Below are 24,636 nucleotides of genomic sequence, written 5' to 3' on the forward strand. Positions count from 1 at the left end.
TTGACCCTCTTTTTTCCTCCCAGATGCTAATATATTGTTGCTTTTTATACATCCGGATGGCCTAAGAAAGCAGATTTAACCATTTTATTCGGAACATACGATCTTTGTATGTTGTGTTGTGTTCTGTGCAAGAGGAGATGAAGGAAGTTCTGTTGTTCTTCCATCTATTAAACTGTATTGAATAATTGTTAGTGTAGTAATTCTATTTCTGTTTAATATTAATTTAAAAATATTAAAATATAAATGTTACTCTATATGTAAATTCATATACAGTCGTACCATTTTAGACAGAAAACGTTCCTTTGCCTTATTTCTTGTGTGCTGTGTGTGTATGAGATCCTACGATATTTAAGAAAAAATATCAAGTTATTTAATAAACTTTTGGGCTGACATTACTAAGGAGGGTATTTCCATTAACAATAGAGTCTGACTGGCTAAAATTACTAAACACCACTGTTCAGTGGTCGTGAGTTCGCTCCTCACGCATGATGTGACGTGAAGTTTTCCGTGTTTCCTTCACGTGTCTAATATCTAAATAGAAAAGTTAAAATTAAATAGGAACATTAAAATAAGTTTCCCAACCCTCTTCGGGTCCTTTCGAATCTTTTGTTTTCGGTAATTAAATCACCCGTCTTAGAGAAAAGAAGCTCTGAAGGAACACTTCATCCCACCACACACAAGTACTACATTGCCAGTTTGGTCATCTCCAATCAGTTCAATCCTCAACGTACCACGTTGGAAGGCAAGATCACGTGAGAAACTGAGTTGTAAACAAATGACTATTGTTTAATTATTTATACGATGATTATTATTTTTTTTTTTTACAAAAATTGTACTAGTTAAAACTTAAACATTACACGCAATTTTAATTATTTAATAAGTGATAAATTTTCAAATTATTCTATAATTATTTATATATCCTTTTAAAAGCATACCTTATAATTATATTTAATATATTTAGATTGATTCGAATTAAGATTGTTTCCATTTTTAAAGAATTTTACAACGCGACATATTGCGACGAGTCGCCAACATTTTCTTTTAAATTGAGATAAAATACAAAAAAAAAAAAAAAAAAAAATTACACTAAAATGTAGAATATGCAAAATAAATAAATTACATTTATTTATTTTAAAATTTTTTCTTGTTTTTTTTCCTTGCAATAAAACATTTAAAATAAAGAGCGTGATAGACAGACAACCACTTGTGAACTTGTACATTATACACAAATTAATGCCTTCAAATCACGCTCTAGGCCATTATATAACACGTAACATTAAGATAAAATTATTTTTAGAAGGAAATTTTTATCTTTTCTTGGAAAATATTTTCAAACGTGTCACTGAACTTTTCTCATGAAATTTAATATAAAAATATAAACCGCTATAAGTTTATAGACCTGTAAATCCTATAGAAAATCCTTTATTTGAAATTTTAAAGAAATTTATAAGAAAACTTTTTACAAGAAAAATATATAAATAAAGATTAAAATTCATTTTTTCATTGTAAAGAGAAGAATTAACGTTATATTTCCATTTTTAAAAAAAATCATGGTTTTTGTCCATCAAAACTGTTTAAATTTCAAAAAATATATCTAAAAATACCAAAAATCATTTATAATTTTTTAAAAAAGGAAAATCTGGAAAACTTTTAGAAGACTTTTTGACTTTTCCTTTGATTATTATTTAAAAATTCTATATAAACACGAGACTTTTAATGCATTCAACCAATAACAATTTCTAAAAAAAAACACTTAAAAGTATCAAACGTCGTGTAAAATTTAAGAAAAATACAATTTAAAAATATTTTTAAATGATTTTTTTTTAATTTTTCTTGTTTTTGTCCTATATGAAACAGTGTTTAAAATATTATTTAATACATGATTTATAATATTTTCAGCCATTAAGACAATTATAAATCGCTAAAACACCTCCAAAAACTACAAATACAATTTAGAACAATTTTTTAGACGATTTTTCTGTATTTATCCTATAAAAAACATTACATACGTACAAGATTTATAATATTTTTAACCATTAAAACTATTTTAAATCGTTAATTATTTAAAATACATGCCTAAAAATATCAAACATTGTTTAAACTATTACTTGGAGAAATTTTTTAAGTGATTTTTTTCTGAATTTCTTCTTTAATAAACAAGATTTTTGGCCATTATAACCGCTTAACTTTCAATAAAAGAACATATCTAAAAAGTGTCCAACATTGTTTGAAATTTCAGAAAAATTCAGTTTAGAAGAACAAAAATCTAGGAAACTTTTAGGAGATTTTTTCTTCTTCTTTGAAAGCGTTGTATATATATATATATATATATATATAGAAGTTACAGTTTTAAAAAAAGGGAAGTTAAAAATGGTATCTTTGACCTTTCTGAATGGAACGGTTGAAGTTTTTTCTTATTGTACGCATCAAAAACTTGTAAAGAACATCAGTAAGTTGGTCCAAAGCGAAGTGAATTTATTGTAAAGAAGATTAGAAAAGTTACATTAATGCTTTTGTTAAGTGAAAAGAGTTGTAAAGCGAAGATATGTAATGCTTTCTTTACTACAGGATGACTTACGATCTAAAAACACAAAAAAAGGATAAAAAAAGAACAAATTCTTTCTTAGTCTTATAAAATATGTTTTAAATCTTTAAGTTTCTTTTATTTCCTGTATTATAACAAAAAAAATAATAATAATAAATTAAAAATTCGCTTTAAACTAAATTTTAAAATAAAACCAGCGATTATTTATTGCAACATCGTCGTAATGCCGGGCTGCAATTTTTTTTATAGTATTTTTAATTTATTTAATTTAAAATATATGCTCTCCATCTCAAAATAGTAGTGGCTTGCCCCTGTAAATCATACTTTTCCTTTAACGCTAGAGTCGTGTAGGTCATCTATTAACTGCTTTCAGGGGAAAAGTTTTGAATTTAAATAACGTGACTGTCGTTATAAACCGGAAATTTGTATATTGCTTAATCGGGGCCTCCTACCTTTTGAAGATTAAGGAAAGACAGACGGACGGACAAACGACAATGGGAATTTATAAGTCTATAATATCTTCAAATTGCAGCCCAACTAGAAATGTCTATTTATTGTGTTTTAAATTAATTTTAAATAAAGATAAATGTATTTTATTAATTAAAATATTATTCGGATATTTTTCGAATTGTTTTAAATTCATAAAATATATTTTTGAAATATTTTTTCGGAGTTTGAGTGACAAAGGGCCTGATATATTCGGGAAAGACCACCTCCAAAAAATTCCTGGTAGTTTTAGAAATAAAGTTTATAAGCTTAGAAATAAAAATACTTTAAAATTCATCAGGAAACTTGTTTAATTTAGTTTTAAGGGAGGTGCTAAATTGCGCAGATTTACATTGTCATCGTTGATTTAGTTTGAATGGAATTCATTTGATCGATATTAAAATCGATCGAATGTTTCTCCACCCAAATTTTGTTAAATTTTAGCAAATGTCAATAATGCCATTAATTTTAAACTTTCAATTTGTCTAAGATAAACTTTACTCTGTTTAAATTTAAATTTAATTTTATTTCTATTTAAAATATTTCATTTTAAAACGTTTAGAATAATCCAATATTTTCACATAATAAAATTTAAATGAACAGTCGATGTTGTATGAATATAATGATAAAGATGATCAAACTTGATCTTCCTTATCAATTTTCATCTTATTTATCGCTAGTTTTGAATCATTTATTTAAATTTCATCGCAAGAAGAAGGATAAATGATGATGAGATGATAAGTGATGAGAAATATTAAAATTCAATTCCTTCATCGCTTGCCACATCTTAACATATTTCTTTTGATAAAATTTAAATGATTGACCGAAATCTATAGAAACCTGATGATGCGGAAGATCAAATCGATCTTCTAACTTATGATACATAATTTTCAATGTATTGCAGTTGAATAACTAATAACTATCACCTATAAAAGGCGGACATTTTTCAGAAACGTTGAAAACTGCACACAGAATCACCTCCAAACAACGGCCATTCTTTACGTTCTCGTCAGTGTCCGTTGTTCAGAGGTTTGACTATCATTTTTTCTATTATTTTAATTAACGTTTTCTCAATTTTAATGCTATTTTAATCTTTGCAGAATTACTTATTTTACTTACTTTCTCAATTATTGTAACTGCAAACACGTAAAGTAGATACAGGTAACGCAGTAGAGCAGTTAACACATAATCTAAGTAAATTCATAAGATCAAGAATTACAAAAAAAGTTCTAAAAATATAAATTTCTGGAATGTAGTATAAAAACTATTTTAAAAAATGCTATTATAGAGAGCATTAATTTATAATTATCGCATAAAAACTCGTGTTAAAAGCTCGCATTAAACGTAAAATAATCATTAAAAAAATATTGAAAAAATTTCAAGTAATTATTTCCTTTTTAAATAATAATTATAGAAACTCCTTCAAAAAACAATTGAAAAAAAAAAGATAATCTTCAAAAAAGTCACAAAAAGTCAATCTTCAGGCAAACTTGTCAGAAAAATTCATCTTCAAATCAGTTACTAAAGTTTACTTTCAAAAGAAAACAGTCGAAAAAATTGCTCTTCAAAGAACGTTCGGAAAGAAAAGAAAAAAACCATCTTGAAAACACTTGCCACAAAAATTCCTCCACTGAAAACAATCAGCAATGATTTACCTTCAAAAAATAATCGCAAAAATTAATCTTATCGTCAAGAATTGTTCATTTTCAAGAAAGCTGTCAGAAAAATTCGTCTCTTCAAACGTTTACCTTCAAAAAAAAAAAAAAAATTAATCTTCAAAAAACCTCTTGTTAGAAGAATTAATCTTCAAATCAGTAAAGTTCATTTTTTAAAAAAATTGTCGCAAAAATTAATCTTCAAAAAAGCATCCAACAAAAAGAAATCATCCTGGAAACATTTATCATAAAAATTCATCTTCTAAAGCAGTAAAAAACTTCAAAAAAATTAAATTAAAAAAAAAAAATAGCCACAAAAATTCATTTTTCGAGAAACATTTCCTTTCGAGAAACGAAACTGAAAAGAAAAAAGAATTAATCTTCAAAAAGTCAGTTACAAAATGTCCTCTTCAAAAGCGCGTGTAAGAAAAAATACATCTTTAAATCAACTACTAAAAAAATTATTCCGTAAAAAAGCATTCGTAATAATTATCGCTTTATGAAGGATTCGCATTACAAAATAAAGCATTAAAAAGCCATTAAAAAAATCCAGTAAAATTTTAAAAAATCCATTGAATTTTTTTCGAAAATTCAAAAATCTGGATAAATTTGTAAAAACTCCTCCAAAAAGTCAACTTTTAGAAAACAATTGAATAAAATCCAAACTGGAAATTCTAAACTTTTAAGCTGCAATTTTCAAATTGCAGATTATTGCAGTCAATCTGTTTGTCCGTCCGTCCGTCCGTTAGTCCTTCGTTAATCTCGAGAATGTAGCGAAATAGATAAAAATCGAGAACAGATCCGAAATGCGTAGGGTAGGGTCATTCAACCCGGATTAACTATATAAGAACTTCCGGTTTAAACCGGAAGTCACGTGCTTTTTAAGATGAAAATATGATTTAAAATTGCAGCCTGGTGTAATGACGTGTACACGACAAGTAATCGCTCGTTTTACTTTAAATTACCTATTTACTAAATAATAATTAAATTTTACATTTTTTTAAAAAAAAAAGACATTTTCAATAAGAACGAATAAAATAATTCGAAAAATATTTATTTATTACTATTTAGAGGAAAACCCACGATAAAATTTGTGGTGGAATAAAGCGTTTATAAAAGTAAAAATATAAAAATAAAATTTAAAGCTTTTTATCTAAGTATATATTTTGATTCTGTCAGTGACTTTTTTCTTTTGAAAATGCTCAAAAAAAATAAATAAAAATAAAAACGAAGTTTTTGTTGAATGAAGTAAGAAAATCATATTGAAAAACAAATAGACACGTATTTTTTTTATGCATTACTCTTCGAAAATTTTATTTTATTTTATTATTATTATTTTTTTTATCTTCAGATGTAACGAAATAGCTCTCTTTACTTAAAAAATCTTTTAAAAATTATATTATTTTTTTATTTTTTAAATTATTTCAGTAAATTTTTTTTAACTATTTTACGATTATTTTGTATTGTTTTTATTAATTTAAGGTTATTTTTTAAAATTATTTAAGAATTATTTTGTCATTTATTTTACAATTTTTATGAAATTATTGGATTTTTAAAATTATATTTGAATTATTTACAATTTAAAAAATTTTTTATTTTATTTATTTAATATATTTTTATAAAAAAAAATAAATGAAGTAAATATAAAAAGATCGAAATTTTTAATTATTTAATTTACTTTTTAATAAATAAATATATATTATATATAACAATGTTTACACAGTAGACCCCGCTTTACGACTACCCGTTTTAAACCTCGTTCTTATGCAAATTTTTCATTATGGCTGTACAAAATGCCGTATTTATCTTGTGTATTTTTACAGGCCTTACCTATGAGACATTATTTAATCAAAATTAATTTCTACGGACATAGTCCGAATTTACAACACTAAAACTTATAAGAAAGACGACCGGCTCGCTTTACTACGAATCGTTTAACTACGTTTTGTGCCAGTCAATCAGGTCGTAAAAGCGGAAATCTATTGTATTATCATCAGTAATAAGGTTTAATTAACTTAAATAAAGATTTAACCTAATTCTATTTGATGTAAAATGTATTTTTCTTTAAAAAATTCGAATTATTATAATAATAAATTCACAATTTTGTAACTTTCAATGGGCAAAATCATTCGTACGTTTTGATGTACTATACAGTACCCTTCAATACCACGCTTTTAAAATGATTAGAAATTATACGAATTCGAAATTATACGATATTCGGATTATAAAGTAAGCAGAGGAAGAGAATTGCTCATTGTAGACATTGATACTCTCAAGAAAAGGACTTCTCGTTGATGTTCTTCAACATTATTTATTCAATAAACTGAAATTTTATAATAAATAACTTAAAAACTTTCTTTAAAACAATATAAAATCAATTTGAGTAAAATTTTACTGCGTCATTTTTTAAAAAATATAGAAAATAACTAACTCTTTATGTAGAAATTTCGCTTATTACAGCGCCTCGACAGACATTCCTTCAGCCTTATATCGAGTTTACCGACCTTATAATGTTACGTCTACTGTATACGTATATTATTACGTATGTTATTACGTATATAAGTGAAATAAATTACTTTTATTTATTAAAATATCAGTAAAAACAAAGAAATGTTCCGTCTAAAATTAAGATTAAATCAGAAAGTAATTCCTGGAAAAAATGAATCGAACTTTAAAATAAATTTCTTGAAAGCAATTACACTTCTTTATCTTAATTTTAAATTTTACTACTTTAAAATTAAAGAAAATAAAATTAACTTATTTATTTTTATATAAAATTTTATCTAAAACGAACTTTTTAAAAAAGTTTATAAACTTTTCATCACTTAATGACTACATAAATTAAGAAATTACTCTTCAAAACTTGTGTAAACTTTGATAACTTTATAGGTAATGACATTCAAGAAAATAGAAACTGACTTTAAAAAAAAGAAGGTATAAAGTAATAACAATAAGAAGATAAAAGAATTTTATATAATAATCGTTAAAAAAAAGATTAAAATAGAATAATTTTTTTGATGATAAATCGTATTTGCTTTCGCTATAAACTGCTCTCATTAACCACACCCGATGACACACCCAGGATACACCCTCGTTTAAATCCCAAACAATTGATAAGTAGATAGCCCAAGGTGATATCCAAAATTAGCAACTTGTATCCAAGGACAAGTTTAACTTTATCTAAGTAAAAATTTGCAAATTATAATATAGAAACTCTCTTTTAACTTTATGGAGATGAACAAGACTTCACACAGCTTTTTTACTTTTTCGGCTCTATTATACATAACAGAGAGGAAGGTATGGCAGTCAGTTAAAAATGACCCCCCCCCCAGATTTTTACATTTTTGGGGGACCCTGAAACGTCGAGAAATATAAAAAATTCGGATTTTTTTCTGTATGTTTAAATGTTAGTGTATGTGGGGGCACGATTTTGTTCACCCTCTTTGTAGCTTAACAACGCCCGTGCTTTATGTCGAAATTTTTTGAAATTTTGCAGAAAGGTTTGTGTATTAAGGAGATTGATACTATTAAATTTTGACGATTACAGGTCGAAGGAGTGGGGAGATAGAAAGGGTTGCTAAATTCTTACTTAACAGGTTGAGTTGATTATTATGTAAAAGTATAGTAAAAATTGACTTATATCACTTTAATTTTACGTATATTTATTCGTTTATAAAACGTAAATAAATATATTAAAAATTTTATATACGTATTCGTATACTGTAAAACCCGTGTAAACCGTAATGACACGGTACATAATATTTATTTTCCGGCTTGGCAGATTTCCGTGTTGAACAGGCTACATTTTTTAACATAGAAAATCCTTTTGTTTCGAAGAATTTTTTCAGTTTAGGCAAGTTTCCGGTTTATTCTGGTTCCGTCTTGGACAGGTTTTACTGTAGCCTATCTTATATACTTTTATGGTGTAATAATATATGTAGGTTATATATACTGTAAAAAGTATATTTAAAATACAGTCAAACCTCTTAACAACGGCCACTAATGGAAATATAAAAAAAAACTGCCCATTTTGGATGCATTTTTGCTCAATGTTCCTGAAAAAGTGACTGTCATTACAGGTGGCCATTATTGGAGGTTCGAGTGTATATTCTGTTACTGAAAATGAATATAATTTAGTGTAAGTTTATATTGTAAATACATGTAATTGGACTACAATTTGAAAAAATTGTAGACCTGTAAATTTCCACTGTCGTCCCTCTGTCCGTCTGTCCTTCCTTAATCGCGAGAACAGAGTTAGATAAACGAAATCCAAAACAGATATGGAAATCGTACGGGTTCCGATTAATTATACATTAACTTTCGGTTCGTACTGGAAGTTACGTTATTTCGATTCAAAACTTTTCCCCTGAAAGCAGTTAATAAATGACCGGCACGACTGTATTGTTAAAGGAAAAGTATGATGTACAGGGGCAAACCATTATTAATTTGAGGTGGCGAGCATATATTTTAAATTAAATTAATTAAATACATGATTAAAAATTGTGGCCCGACGATGTTACAATAAATAATTGCTCGTTTTACATTAATATTGTTTCATATTTCTTATATAAAATAAATAAATAAATTCTAAATTGTTTATATGCTAATGCCATACAATTCTATAGCAATGTATTGTTTACAATACTCCAGAAGGATCAATTTTTTTAGAAGTTAGAAAAATAGACTGCTAATAGTTAGATCTCAGATGCATCTTAAGTATTTAACCAATCCTATGGGATTATCCATTTTATAAAAGGTCAATCCTACCTCCAGTAACTGATCTTTTCTACTTCCCATAATGGATACTTGGGAATTAGGTTACTACTTCACATTTTATAAGGTTCTCAACTGAATAAATTGTATCTTCTTGTAGCACTTTTAGTAAAGAATTGTTTGCAAGAGTTACCATTTTGTTATTAAGTAAACCTTTCATCAATAAAAGAAAAGAAAAACACTACAATTCACTAATGGATATTTATGTAACACCCTCGCATTTAGTGTCATTTTTCTTCATTTTAAATGATTTTTCTTTATAGTTTTTTAATGTTTATACATTAATCTACATAAAAAATCGTTATATTAATTATTATTTTGTTTATAAATTTAATAATTGGTATTTTTATCTCGTGTAATCTTGTTGGAAAACTCAAGGAAGGATGCTAATTTTCTTGCTCTTGTTTTAAAGAAAAATAGCACTAAAAAAATAGATAAACAAGTGGAAAAAACAAAAGGCAAGTGAACTTTAATTTTATTTATTGTTTCCATTTGGTACGAAGTTTCTTCTTTTTATTATTTTCTGTTTATTTTTAATCAGTAAAGTCTACGTCTAAAGCGTATTATTCTAAGGTAAACTAGCTATGTTTGCTTTGAAAAATTCCGTTGTTTAAGTTTACAGTTTGAAGAATTTATATATTTATATCTTAAAAATTACTTTAAAATACTTTTTATTTTATTTATAAGTAAAAAAGTTAAGTTTCTTTAACGTAATTTGTGATAATTTTCGTGTCTCATCACGTCGCTTGTGGTTATACGCGCGACGCGATGCGACAACGTAATAACGAGTTACGTAGCAATGATATATCTTTTAATATTTAGTAATATATCCGTTTTCTTTTTTTCTTACGTAATTGTGATATAATATAGATGTTTGATGTAGTATTGATGAGTATAATATGAGTGCGCTATGGTGACGCGTAGCTTCGCGCCTATTAAAACTACCGTTAAAAATACAAATATAAAAGTTATTTGTCGTATTTATATAACTTAAATTTAATGTTTTACTTTAAAAATTTTATAATTTTTCATAAAAACAATCTAGAAATACGTTTAAAGATAAATTAAATTATAGGATCTGGCGCGAAGAGACTGGCGCGTCGCGTCGCTTCCCTTCACGCTTGTATAGTTCTTAAAAAAGAAAATATCTATTCAATTATCGTATAAAGTACGAAAATATCTGAATATTTACATAATTTTGATTTTCTTAGAAAGCTTTTATCTTTATTAAAATAAAGAATATTTGGATTTTAATGGAAAAATATACACATATATGACGTCAACAAATGCAATAAATTTTAAAATATTACAGGAAAAATGTTTTAAAACTTTAATTGTAAAGCTAAAATATTATAGAAAACAATACAAAATAATTATAATAAAAATTTACAATTTTTTTCAGAACTGAACAAATTGCATACAAAATAACCTCTAAACAACGTTCACGTCTTAACAACGGCCACCTGTAAGCAGTGACAATTCCGCAGCGGTCTTTTTTCTTTAATTGAACAAAAATTCATACAAAATAACCTTTAAATAACGGCCATGTTTTCTTCATTTTGAATAAAAATCTAAACAAATGAACCTTCGATCAACGCTCATTTTTTCACGATCCCGTCGGTGTCCGTCGTTGAGAGGTTCAACGGTATATAAATAAATCAAATCGATGTCATTAAACTTTAAGAATAGAGAAAATAACAGTTTTATAAAATTCGTTTAAGAAAATGATCAATTTATTAATTACATATTTACCTTCACGTCAACGTTTTAATAAGAATATTAAATGTTAAATACTTAATTAGTTTTAAAGGAAATAAAAAAAATATATATATTATTTAATTGAATTTAGAATAATTTATAAGAAATTTAATACCTTAATTACTTTTAAATTCCAATTCTTTTTAAAGTATTAATTTAATTATTTACTTTTTTCTAATCGTCTATCTTAAATAAGTCGATTATTTTTCCATTATTACTTCAATTATCCCTTTTAAGGACAATTTTCATGTCTTTAAAGCCCTACAATTTTGTTTTTAATTGAAATTATAGTTTTAAAACTCATTTTAAAATATTTTAAAGCATTTTTTTTTTTTTTTTAGTATTTATGTAACGTAAATTCTTTATTTTAGTTATTGGCGCGCGTCGGCGCGTTGTCGCGTCGCAACCTTTACGTTAATTAGTCTAAGTTTATGAATATATTTTCATCTTAATTTCGTTTCAAATATAAGAAGAAATGGTTTCAATAAAAATTGAGAAAGTAAATTAAACGTAGGATTTTTTATAATTATTTCGGGTAGCGCGTGAAGCGACGCGACACCATTAACACGCGTTATACGCTGTTAAACGTTGATTTTAATATTTTAAAATAATTTTTAATTAATAATAATGCTTATTTTTTCTCTAATTAGAATTAAAATTGTATTTATAAATTTCGAAATATCTCAAAATTACTGTTATAATAAAGACATTATTATTTATACTGTATTATGTTTCGTTCGCCCTTCCCATCGCGTCGCGTCGCGTCGCATCAAACACATTTAAATACAATGCCCATAACCATAATATTTTTTTTACAATAATATATAAATAATACTGTTATTAATATAAATTACGTGATAAGTTAATAAGAGATTTATTTTAAACTATTCAGTTAAAATTCGACGCAATACCACGCGACGCGACGCGAAGCGAAATGACAGAAAATCAACTTTTATAGTTTTAATAAATAATTTTTTCAATATAGTAGTAATAAAAATCATTATATTATTTAAAAATTTATTAATTTTAAATATAAAAATTTAATTTATAAAAAATATATATATATATTTTAAAATCCAGAATAATAATTTATTTAGCACTTTTTTAAAGTGTTAAAATCTCATTAAAAATTTTATTTTAAACAATTTATTATTTTAATATTTTATCTAGAAATTAAAATAAAAGCTTTTTTTAATGTAATCCTATTACTCTTATCCATTTGAAAATAACTGTAAAGGTAAGAAATTTTATTATTTTTATGATTATTTTAAGAGCTAGACAAGGGGGAACGAGAGGAAAGTTAGTGGTTTTTTTTCATAGAAAAAGACGAGAAAAATACAGAAAAAATTATTTTTATATAATCGAATTTGTTTAGCGAAGAACAAAGGAAGTAAATGAATTCTTTTTATTATTATTTTTTTAAACCCCTGTAGTCATTCGATTCTCAAGAATTTTTATAATCTTCTAGAGAATGCTAGAAATTTGATGGGAAATTGGATTATTCTTTTTAGTTTTTCTTTTAATTTTTGAAGAAAAAAAATAGTTTTAAATGAAGTAAAAATAATATATTTGTTGTTGTTCATGGATATAAATATTTTATTTAAATGCACACACGTCTTACTTTACTGAAGTGCTTTGTCGTCCCTCTACACTCGATTAACTTTAATGGAACTGACACTACTTATATATAAATCTTACGAGAATTTTCTATCTAAACTAGTATTTTATTATTATTATTATTATTATTATTAAATTTTATAAAAATTAAAATAAAATAAAATTCTTTTAATAATTAATTACATTAAATACAGAATGGTTCGGAAGTTAGTTGATTGTGTTTTGTGTATTGTAAATAAATAAATTTGTGAATATGAATCGTAAAAACAGCATTTTTATTATATAAAATAAGTGTAAACTCGCTTTAAAATATAAGTAAATAACAAAATAAAATACCATTTTATTCTTTAGAACTGATTTCTTTAGAACTCGATAAAATGGCTGCTGTTGGGAGGTGGTCGTTATTGAAGGTTCGATTGTACTAAACTAATAAAATATACAAATAATATAAATTAAACAAATGTTTCGAGTAATTTAATCGGGAATAATAATTTATTTATTCAAAAATATATCATTTCTTCATTTTTATAAAATGTAGAGTAATTGGGGAAAGAGATGCCTCGAGAGGAAAGTTGCCACTAAATTTAAGTGCCAGTTACAAGGTAATCCACTATAAGATAATCAAATACAGGATATTGATGATTCTTGAGTGAAGATTCTTGTATAGTTCATTAAGGAAAAATAAATATCAATTTCTCTATTATATGAACTAATAAAAAAGAAATTTCTTATAAAAATTAATTATTTGGTTTATACTTTAAAAAGGATTTTATTCTTACTTTATTGAAAAAGGAAGATATTTTAATAAAGATGTATTTAATATAGACTGTAACAATCATTGTCTAGTAACAATTCTATTCTGTGCTGACCATTGGCCGGCCGAATGAATAAAACTTCTAATATTGATAGTTTGTCGCAGGTTCGCGCTGACAAACGGACTGGCCATGTCGAGTTTTCCGGGCTTTCTTCACACGGCGTAACAACTAAACAGGTGCTGTTTATTGCTTAGTTTTCTATTGAAAGTCCTCCCCCTTAGCGGATATGTTCGTTGGCCTCTCTCACCACTACTAATTTTGGTGGCCAAAAATTCTTTCCTCAACAATCGATATGATTTACATTTTAGGAATAGGTGTGTAACATTTATTTGCATATTAATTTAGTTTGGTTTTGATGAAAAATTGCAACGCAACACGTGGATATTCAGCCAAGGGAGGGTGCATTCCAGAAAGGCTTTCTATGGAAAACTGGGTCCTATTTAGGCGTTAGACACGTGAAGAAACCTGTTAAAATCCACGCAGTCGGCCCGTTGGTGAGGTGCGAACTCGTGACTCGACCAGTGTTTAGTGGTTTCATCCACTCGGTCACTGGTGAGATTTACTTAGATATAATTTAACAATTTGAATTTTATAAAGTATCCCGAACTTACAAAAAACTTAAACAAACACCTTAATGTTCGCTGAGAAATTTATTAATTTAACTAACGTTTTCGGCTTATTCAATAAGCCATCTTCAGGTTTTTAACTTTCGAACAAAAAACAATATCGTTCTATTAAAAGAATACCATAGTTTGAAAAAATTCAAATCATTAGTAACGGTCAAAAAATAAAACAAAGAGGATGAACATGGTAATAAAAATAAATAAATATACATAAATAAATAAAAATGGTAATATAAATAAATAAGTATACAAAAATATATAAAAACAAAAAAAGAAAAAAAGGAAGAACGTGGTAATATAAATAAATATACAATAAAATCGTAAAAGATACAACAAATGTAAGGTAAAAACGTTTTACTCGTGCCCATATATACTACTATCCATCCTAACCAGAAATACTTCCCCATAGAACTCACGTGTCTCTTATAAATTTTTAACTGCATATTTCCAAGCTGAAGGAAGACCTTCTGCGTCCCTTGCGTTAATACATTTGGATGGATTGTTCTAATACTCGATTGTTCCTCCCATATGGAGGAACAATCGAGTAATTGCTAACTTTGTAGATAGAATTAACGAGAACGAAGAGGGCCTTAACCTGAAGCTAGAGCAGAAAAGCTCCAGGATAGTACATTTCTTAGACATTAATGTTATATTTAACAAAGGGCATATATCCACCGGCGTTTTCATTAAACCTACACATAGCCCACTATATATCCCTGCAAGCTCTAATGACCCTTATAAATATAAGTTAGCAGCATTTAGAGCATTGGTTAGAAGGGCCTTTATATACTGTGAAAATGTGATAGACCGGGATACAGAGATAGAAAGAATTATACAGATAGCAGGAACATTAGGTTATAGGAGGAAAGTCATTGAGGGAATTATTAGAAAATTTGAGGCCAGTAATGATAAGAACACCAGGCACGGGCCTTACAGATACACGAAATTTACATACAATAAGTATCTGGGAGAGATTATGAAAGAAATAGCAAGAACTAAGGATACAAGGGTGATCTTGAAAAGAGCTCCGAATTTGTATAAAATACTTAGAAACGATAAAGGGTTAGTTAAAAAAGAAGATAAGGCGGGTGTGTATAAGATTCCCTACGAGAACCAGCTATTAGGTATTAATAAAGATTATGTAGGGGTTACTACTAGAAACCTAGGAATAAGGATCAAGGAACATAAATATGATATTAGAAAAGGTTCCAACACGACGGTATTAGCCCAGATGGGGCAGACGGAGGGATCCTTAGTACATTGGAATGAGGCGAAAATCATAAAGCAGGTACACTCCCCAACTTTGGCAAGAGCGGCTGAAAAGATAGAAATTTACAGAAGCAAACTAAGAGATAAATGTATTAACGCAAGGGACGCAGAAGGTCTTCCTTCAGCTTGGAAATATGCAGTTAAAAATTTATAAGAGACACGTGAGTTCTATGGGGAAGTATTTCTGGTTAGGATAGATAGTAGTATATATGGGCACGAGTAAAACGTTTTTACCTTACATTTGTTGTATCTTTTACGATTTTATTGTATATTTATTTATATTACCACGTTCTTCCTTTTTTTCTTTTTTTGTTTTTATATATTTTTGTATACTTATTTATTTATATTACCATTTTTATTTATTTATGTATATTTATTTATTTTTATTACCATGTTCATCCTCTTTGTTTTATTTTTTGACCGTTACTAATGATTTGAATTTTTTCAAACTATGGTATTCTTTTAATAGAACGATATTGTTTTTTGTTCGAAAGTTAAAAACCTGAAGATGGCTTATTGAATAAGCCGAAAACGTTAGTTAAATTAATAAATTTCTCAGCGAACATTAAGGTGTTTGTTTAAGTTTTTTGTATATTGAATTCTGCTGGGTACGAGTGTGGTTTATATCCCGAACTTATTTGGTGTTACCTGACGTATCAGAGAAATCTCTTCACAATATGAATTAAGATTAAATAATTTGAACAGTTGAATACCATGAACAAAGTGCTGAAACATTTTCTTTACCGCGATCGTATTGCATTGTATGTTAGCTCTACCACCTCCGCCGAGGCCAAAATATATATCAAGAATGCTCACAATAGATAAAAACAAAAATAGGTAAGGCACCCAATAAACCCAACAGAAAACGTAATGGGCGCATTTTATATTGAACTTTTTGAATTAAGTTTATGTAGGAGATCACACCGTACAGATCAACTCGATTGTCCGAAATCGAACTGTTTAACACGAGCAATGTTCTTAAAAATTAAATTTGAATTTTATTTCCAATTTATCCAAGTAATTAATAGTTTAAACAGAAGCCCGGATAAAAACATATACCTGTATTTAAACAGATAGTTTATCGACCATTTCAGTCTATTTTTAAATTAATCGCTTTTAGCTTTTATAAAAAGAAAGTTCAGATTCTTATTCACTTGTGGATCGCTTGTGAAATAATTTGTCTATAATGGGAGTTGAAGACAGAAAAACTAGTCAGTCGCGAGTATTTATAATGATCGCGTCTATCTGCTTATCTCACAGAAATCATTTTTCTAAAGCGCGTACGATCGTTTATATTAATCTGTAGAGCCTTTTTCAAACAGTAAACATAAAAAGAATTTATTTTTTTTTTTTGTAAAGGCCCACCAGTGAACGAGAGGATAAAATCATTGAACACTGGGAGTTGATTGCGGGTTCGCACCTGACCAACGGGCTGGCGGCGTAGAGTTTTACGAGTTTTCTTCCATTGTCGAACTCCTTAATAGGAGCCATTTTCCATATTCCCATAGAAAGCGCTCCCAACAGACACTGTTCCTTTTCATTTGTCTAACACCTAAATATGGGCCAGTTTCTCGTAGAAAATCCTCTCCTCTTGGCATGTTGCCCATATGTTGCATTGCCTTAAACCATCAATCCAATCCTCCCTTTGTAAATCTACTTGTGTCTTTAAAGTAATCTCTATAAACTCTTAAAGACAATTATTAATTTTCAAAATACCTAATATTCGATGCAGAAGTTATTAAAATTTGAATAAAGTTAGGTGTGTTTCATCTGTTCTCATCCGCCATGTTGCTTAAAGGCGCATCGACAGGTCGCATCGTACGCTTCGCGTGTTCATTTCCTTTAACGTTTATTTGCTTTAAGAGGTGATAATTATTCAAATTTCTTCATCACATTTACATTATATATTTGCATAATATTTACACAACTCATTATTTTTAGCGAAGGCACAAGTGAGATTTTTTTTTCCTAATTTTTCCAACTATTGATGACATTCCTCCCTTCCCAAATTTACTTACTTTTATATTTTTTAAGCATAAATAGATTATTTACACTACGCATTATCATATTCTAAGACTGGAAACATACAAAAATCAAGCAAACATAACAGAAATTGTAGCTAATTACGTAAACACATCGAGTAAAATCCATAATGAGAAATGGCACGTGTCTGAATCCATTTGTACACTTACGTAACGAGTATAGAAAGTTAAACGTATTTAAAATGATTTTATTATAACTTCCACGCTGTTACGTCACACTTTACTAACTTTAAACATCGATAAGAATTATTTAAATTTTTTTTTTTTTTTTTTTTTTTTTTTTTTTTGTTACGGTCTCAATCGTTCCAGAGTGGTTTAGTATTGAACAACTGTGCCAGATAGGTCAATTGTCTGGTAAATAGATTGTCAACTGGGCCGATAAATGGATCAATTTGTCCAGTATTCAATTCTGAAGAACCGTAGTACTCGTAAATGAAATTTGTGATAGAAAATTCTTTTTTTAAAACTCTATTCTGTACTTTTACTTCAGGCAAAATTCACATATTTTGTGTAAAACGATACAAAGAAAATATGTATTGTGGTGTAATGAGATAAGTAATGCAACACATGAACAAGAGATGTCGCCTGTAAGGACTTTCTTTGGAAAACTCACTCCCTATTTAGGTGTTGACACGCGTAGAAAACTCGGAAATAGTAGCCAGCACGTTGGTGAGGTCGAACCCGCGACTAGTGTATTCAGTGATTTTATTCACTCGGTCGCTAGCTGGGTCTAATATCTATTACATTATTACAACAGGCGTGTTACCTGTAAGGGGGTGCTTTCTGAAAGGACTTTCTTTTGAAAATTGGCTCCTATTCACGTGAAGAAAACCAGGAAATCTTCGTATGGCTAGCTCTCGTCGGTGAGATGCGAACCACGACTGGCGACTACCAGTGTTCGTTGGTTTTATCCACCCGGTCACTAGCGTAGTCTAATATGTATTACATTGTATTCTCTAGTGTTTAATTTACTCATTATATACGAGTTAACTCGATACTCTTGAACAGTTTAAAATTAATAGCTTTAACTTACTAAGAAATTCAATATCGTTCAAGGGAATTATTTAAAATTATATTATTAAATATTTTCCTACTAAAGAATTTATAAAGAAATATCTTATTTTTATTAGAAGAATTATTATTTTTTTACTTGTTTTCCAACAGCCTACAGCTGGATATCCCAATTCTATGATCCAATTTGATCTTATTGGAAATCAATTGTTCTATTTAATCTTATTTTTTGTTCAAGAAAGTAATGAATTTGTTTTAAAGTACATTAACTAGATAATCTATTGTACCATTTAATACTTCACCACTTTTAAATGGTACTTTGCATACCATTTTAAAAGTTTAAATTCGTATTTAAGAGCTTTTTCTTTAATTAATTAATTAATTAAGTAAGTAAGTAAATTAATTTTATTATATTAAAAATGCTTATTATTTTAAGAATTATTATTTTAAAAATTTACAATAATAATTAAATTTATTTATCTATTCTTTAAAATTTTATTTTATAAAAAAAAAGTTAATAAGTTTATAATTAATAAAAATTTAATAATTTAATTTATATAATAATAAATTTTATCATAATTAATTTTTTTAATATTTAAAAAATAGTTTTTAATTGTATCATAAAAAATCGTTTTATTATTATTTAATAATAATCATTATGTATTTATAATTAAAATTTTATATTGTTAAAATTGTTTTTTAAAACTTCTAGGCAAATTTCTTTATTTTTATTTATAGACTTTCAAGATTTTAAGAAAGTTTTATGATGATTTAATAATTTTTTTTTTGTTAATGTTACCTATGGTTCCAAAATGGCGGATCGTCTCTGATTCCAGCAAATAGAAGAAAGGAAACAGTGGGGACGCACGTTCTAACCTAACCTAACCTATTCTAATAATTTTGTTGATAATAATTATGGTAATTTATTAGAATAGGTTAGGTTAGGTTAGAACGTGCGTCCCCACTGTTTCCTTTCTTCTATTTGCTGGAATCAGAGACGAGCCGCCATTTTGGAACCATTAACCTTTTATTTTTAATCTAATAACAATTTTTAAAATTAAATAATGTCTCAGGTATGTAAATAATTACAGTTGAAGCCGGATTGCACACCAAGTAATGTCACCACCTTTACATCCCATAGAAAAGTTTGCAGAGGCCTACTGTTTTCTATTTACATCTTTGGAGGTCTTCGAACCATGCAGTCAAAGACATTGAGCACAGCTGAAGTTTGGGATAGAACTTCTTGGACAGAATCACTGAGCTGAGGGAAGAGGGATGGCCATTTCTCTGAATTTCCCGTCATCTAGGCCTGTCTGTTTTAATTTTGATCGGTATTGATGGAAGTGGATACGTAAGGCCACACATACAAACACCGATAGTTTCTGGACACCCCAGACAGATTGTCAGAAGAAACGATTGTCTGACCGTGAGGCAAGCATGAGCATCTGCAATGGCATCTTTGCCCATCACTTTGTTTTCAATGATGCCATGCTGTTTGGAAATGGGCGACCACTATGTTAGACTATGCAAGATCACTAGTAAGCATTTCAATTCCGCTTTTACTATTGAGTGGTACACTGCTCCAACTGCTGGCAAGCTGGTCTGGGAGCCATTTCGTACGACAGACGGTCACTTCAAGTAGTTTGGTACAAAGGACATTGACGGCAAAGAGGTACGTTCATGAAAATCTGAGCTCTAGCGTGTGTTGTTTTGTGATAGGGCTGCAACAGCCACTTTCTAGAAAGATAATTACATCTCCGACACGTCGTCACACTTCCTCGGCCTGCCCGATTTCCAGATTTGTCACCTATTGGTCATTTGTGGGACCAAATGGGAGCAAGCTTGCCATGCACGAGTGTGAGAGATCTGGAGCGGCAGTTGCAACATTGCAGAATACCATACAGAACCCGTATTCTATTCTGCAACAGATTTACCCATAAGAGGAGGTATTACCATGTACTAAAAGTTGCTTTATATTGTACTATTGTTATACAGGAAATTTCCATTTGCTGTGATATTGTAATGACTTATTACCATCGTCATTACGTTTGGACTAATAGAATTTCGTTGAATTCTAACATCTCCCTTGTTAATGAGTATATTTTGATGCTGATCACTAGAAGTATTTACCATAAGAGGTGCAGTATTATCTCAATTATCATCATAAAATACGCATTACGATTGCATTATAATAACTTATATTTTTAAGACATGTATAGTTATTTCTTCATATTTACTTCTATACCTAAAAGTTAATTACTTTATAATTATGTTAATTTAATGATTAATGCTTATGAACATAACTTGATTAGCATTAATATTACATTGGGCACATTTTTAAAGAGCAAATTAAATTTGACTAGAAGTTAGAACTTATACTTCCATCATCATATTAAAATATATTATCTAATGCTTGGATCATCTGCTAAAGTTTTATTCTTTAAGTATTCTAAAAACATTTAATTTTAACTAATAATAATGTATATTATTAGTTTATTAAATACATCTGTAAATGTATTTTAAAAATTATTAGCATCTTTTTCTCCTATATTCTCGTACGGCATTACAGACCGACATACAGAACGTGCAAAGTACTCAAATGCATAACAATGCTATACTTACAAATTCTTTCTCTTCTAAACTAAATTTCTTCGATGATTTTCATTTAATTTAATTTATTCTTAAAGAAAATTGTTGTTTATATATATTATTAAAGGAAAAATCAAAGAAAAAGTTTATTAATTTTGAAGAATTTTGAGAGAATTATGAGGACAAGACTTTATGATCTCCAGACATAATCGATTTTTATTCACGTACAGACAAACAAACGACTTTCGTTATTCTTCGTGTTTACAGTAAATATAACATTGTTCATTTCCATTATTATTATAAATATATGTTTAAAATATAAAAATATATTTTTTTAAATGATTAAAAATGTATTTTTTAAAATCAATTTAACAGATAAGTATTTTTTATTTGATCATTTAACATCATTTAATTAATTTCAGCACCGATACAATTAAGTATGATTTAAAATATTCGTTATATTTTAATTATTATACAATAATTTATCATAATTTTCTTTTATAAATAGATAAATAATGAAGATATAATAATAAAATAAATTATAAAAATATTGATATTAAGTTATGGATGTTGATGATGATGCTGATCTTCCTCTCAAAATTGATACTTTGAGACGAGTAAAAGGATATTAGTTGCTAGGCAACCGGAGGATAATTTATTTTTTAATTTTTTGATAATGTATATCGTTTATTTTAATTATTTTTTTTTTAAATTTGTGATATAAAATATGTTTAAGCTTTTAAGAAAAAGTTCAATATTTACGTTTTTTTAATGCTGTTTTCTATTTATTTTGGAATTTATTGTATACGACAACGCGACACGTGGGTGATCTGCCGAGAGGTGTACTTCCTGAAAGGATTGTCTACGATATTTAGGTATTACAAACGTGAAGTAATTCGAAAAACTCCACGTGCACAGCCCGTTGGTCAGTCCTGAACCCACGACTAACTTACTACCAGTATTCATATGGGAAACTGGTCCATATTTAGGTGTTAAAATCGTGAAGAAAACCCGGAAAATTCCAAGGACAGAACCCACGACTTACTACAACTGTGGAGTTGTTTTATCCATTCGACAAATGGTGGGCTTTTATATCTTAATACAGTTAAATTTACTTTTTAAGGAATATTTTACAAGACAATTAAAGCTTTTTAAGGTGCAATTAATCGTAATGTGTAGAATTTTATTGATAAAAAATTAATTTTTAAAAGTGTTTGTGAGTATTTAAGAATAGTTTTCTTTTTTTAGCAATTCCTTCTAAATATACATTATATTATATATATTTATGTATATATATATATATATATATTTTTTTTTAAATAAGAATAATTAAATCAATTCTTAAAATTTAATATTTGTAAAAAATATATTTTGAATATTATTTTTAATAAAGTCCAACGACCCTATTAAAAATCTTTTCTAATTCATTAAACGTTTTCATCAATGTCACTCAACTATTTTATTTTTATTATGAATTCTTTATGATCCATTTAAAGTGGAAAAAAAACAGCAAAATACCCATATCATAAGCTTCTTATCAATGTATAGTGCTGCATTTTTTCTAAGTTTTGTAAATATTTCTTTTTACAATATTAAAAAAAGATACATTATTAAAAATTCAGTTAAATTCTTATTATATAACGTAAATTCTTAGAATAATAATAATAGTACACTATTTATATTAAAAAGTTTATAGATATAAAGCGTGACAGACAGACAGATGCTTCTAACTAGAAGCAGATAAGTAATTTATATTGTGTGCTCCTAAATGACATGCAAACCATTGATATATTGTATTTCTCATTGCTTTGCTTAATATACTCCTGGTTTTCTTGTCTCGTAAGCAAACCATTGGCTTGCTTATAGTTTCTTGTCACTTAGTAACATGCATTACCATTGGTTTTCTTACAAGTCAAGCAAACTTATGGTACAGTAGTTACTATTGACTTGCTTACAGCTGCTTGTCACTTAGAATCACACATTATTTACACGTAAATGAGAGAAAAGATTCATATTTATTGTAAGAATTTAGTTAAAATCAAGTCTGGACAGATATTTTTATAAAGGGGGTGGTTAGATTTATGAGTAGCAAATCTAAATTGTCATTCAACTGAACTCGTTGAATAATAGTCATTTCTAAACTGTAACGATTCACATCGAAATTTTGAAAGGCAGACATATACTTTCTTAATGTTGTGGAACATTTGAAAGATTGCTTTTAAACTCCGAAAATAGCAATTTTTTGTTTTATTTTTTTAGATTCGAGTCATTGTTTCTGATGGAAGTCATTTGGAAAAATGTCTATTTTTCTAGACATTTGTTATACTGTCAGACACCATTTAAGAATATAAATCTTTGTAAAGTAAATGTAAAAAAAAAACACTAAAATATGTTATCTTAATGTTAAAAAGTTGAAATATAATCTCATTTTTTAAGTCTAAATATGAATTTTCTTTCTTCATTTATATGTGTAAATAATGTCTTATGTGTCTGTCTGTCACGCTTTACATCTATAATTTTAATAATTGTGTTCGTAGTCAACAAGAATCAAGTGCGACACGGTTTCAAGTCATTAATCTATAATTTTAATAAAAAAAATTATAAATAAATGTTATAATTATAATATACAAAATAATGATTTAAACAGAAGATAATAATAATTCTTTTTTTGTCTTTAAATATCATTTAATTCGCCATTTTAAAGTCAAAAAGTATAAGCTTTATGTAAATTTAAGGCAAACCTTAATACCTTTAAATGAAAATATAATATAAGAATTATTTAAATAACCCATTAATTACATTTTAAAAAATATACAAATTTTATGTTCTGCTATCAAAGAAAATAAATTTTCCTTTTTTTTAAAAAAACTGCAGACAAATCAGATAGGAAAGTGAAAAATATCGATCAAAAAAACCAATTACAATGTAAAATTCTATCAAGATTCCATTAAATTTCTATACAGAATAGATTATATATAATTTTAACAGAGGAATACATCGTAAAAAAACAGAAAAAAATGAAAGAAATAATACAGTTAAACTAACCTTGATCTGTACAATCGAAAGTTTCTTCCAGGCAAATCAATCTGCAGTTAATGGAAACTTCCTATTTAGTTAAACCAGATCAATTTAATCAATAATATCTTTCTTTCTTTCCTTAAAAAAAAAAAATAAATAAAGTTTGTTAAAAGTTTGTAATAATGTACTGTAACTAAATAGAAAACTAAATTGGCAACAGTTCTTAACAATAATTCTTGTTAGTTAGCTAAATTAAGTTAAAATAAATAAATAAATAAATTCTATAAATAATAACAAACCAATCAAAAAACTATATATTTAATATTTATACAGCATATAATACAATATTATACAGTTAAGATCGGCTAATAAAGAATTTTTTGGTCGTGGTTCTAGAGAAAGTTAAAGTAGTTTAAAAATTACGCACGTTCTTCT

At 27.5% G+C, this 24,636-nt stretch overlaps 1 long non-coding RNA gene across 1 annotated transcript; it reads right to left on the reverse strand.

The window, feature by feature from the left end:
- Positions 1-2,371: 2,371 nt before the first annotated feature.
- On the reverse strand, positions 2,372-24,636 carry LOC136968222 (uncharacterized). The gene is made up of 3 exons (XR_010879621.1): positions 24,545-24,636; positions 24,229-24,330; positions 2,372-2,581 (listed from the first exon to the last, which is right to left on the reverse strand). It is a non-coding gene; the product is annotated as an uncharacterized lncRNA (long non-coding RNA).

The sequence above is a fragment of the Centruroides vittatus genome, unplaced genomic scaffold (assembly GCF_030686945.1).
Source record: "Centruroides vittatus isolate TY-2023 unplaced genomic scaffold, ASM3068694v2 contig_1416, whole genome shotgun sequence".
Classification (NCBI taxonomy): domain Eukaryota; kingdom Metazoa; phylum Arthropoda; class Arachnida; order Scorpiones; family Buthidae; genus Centruroides; species Centruroides vittatus.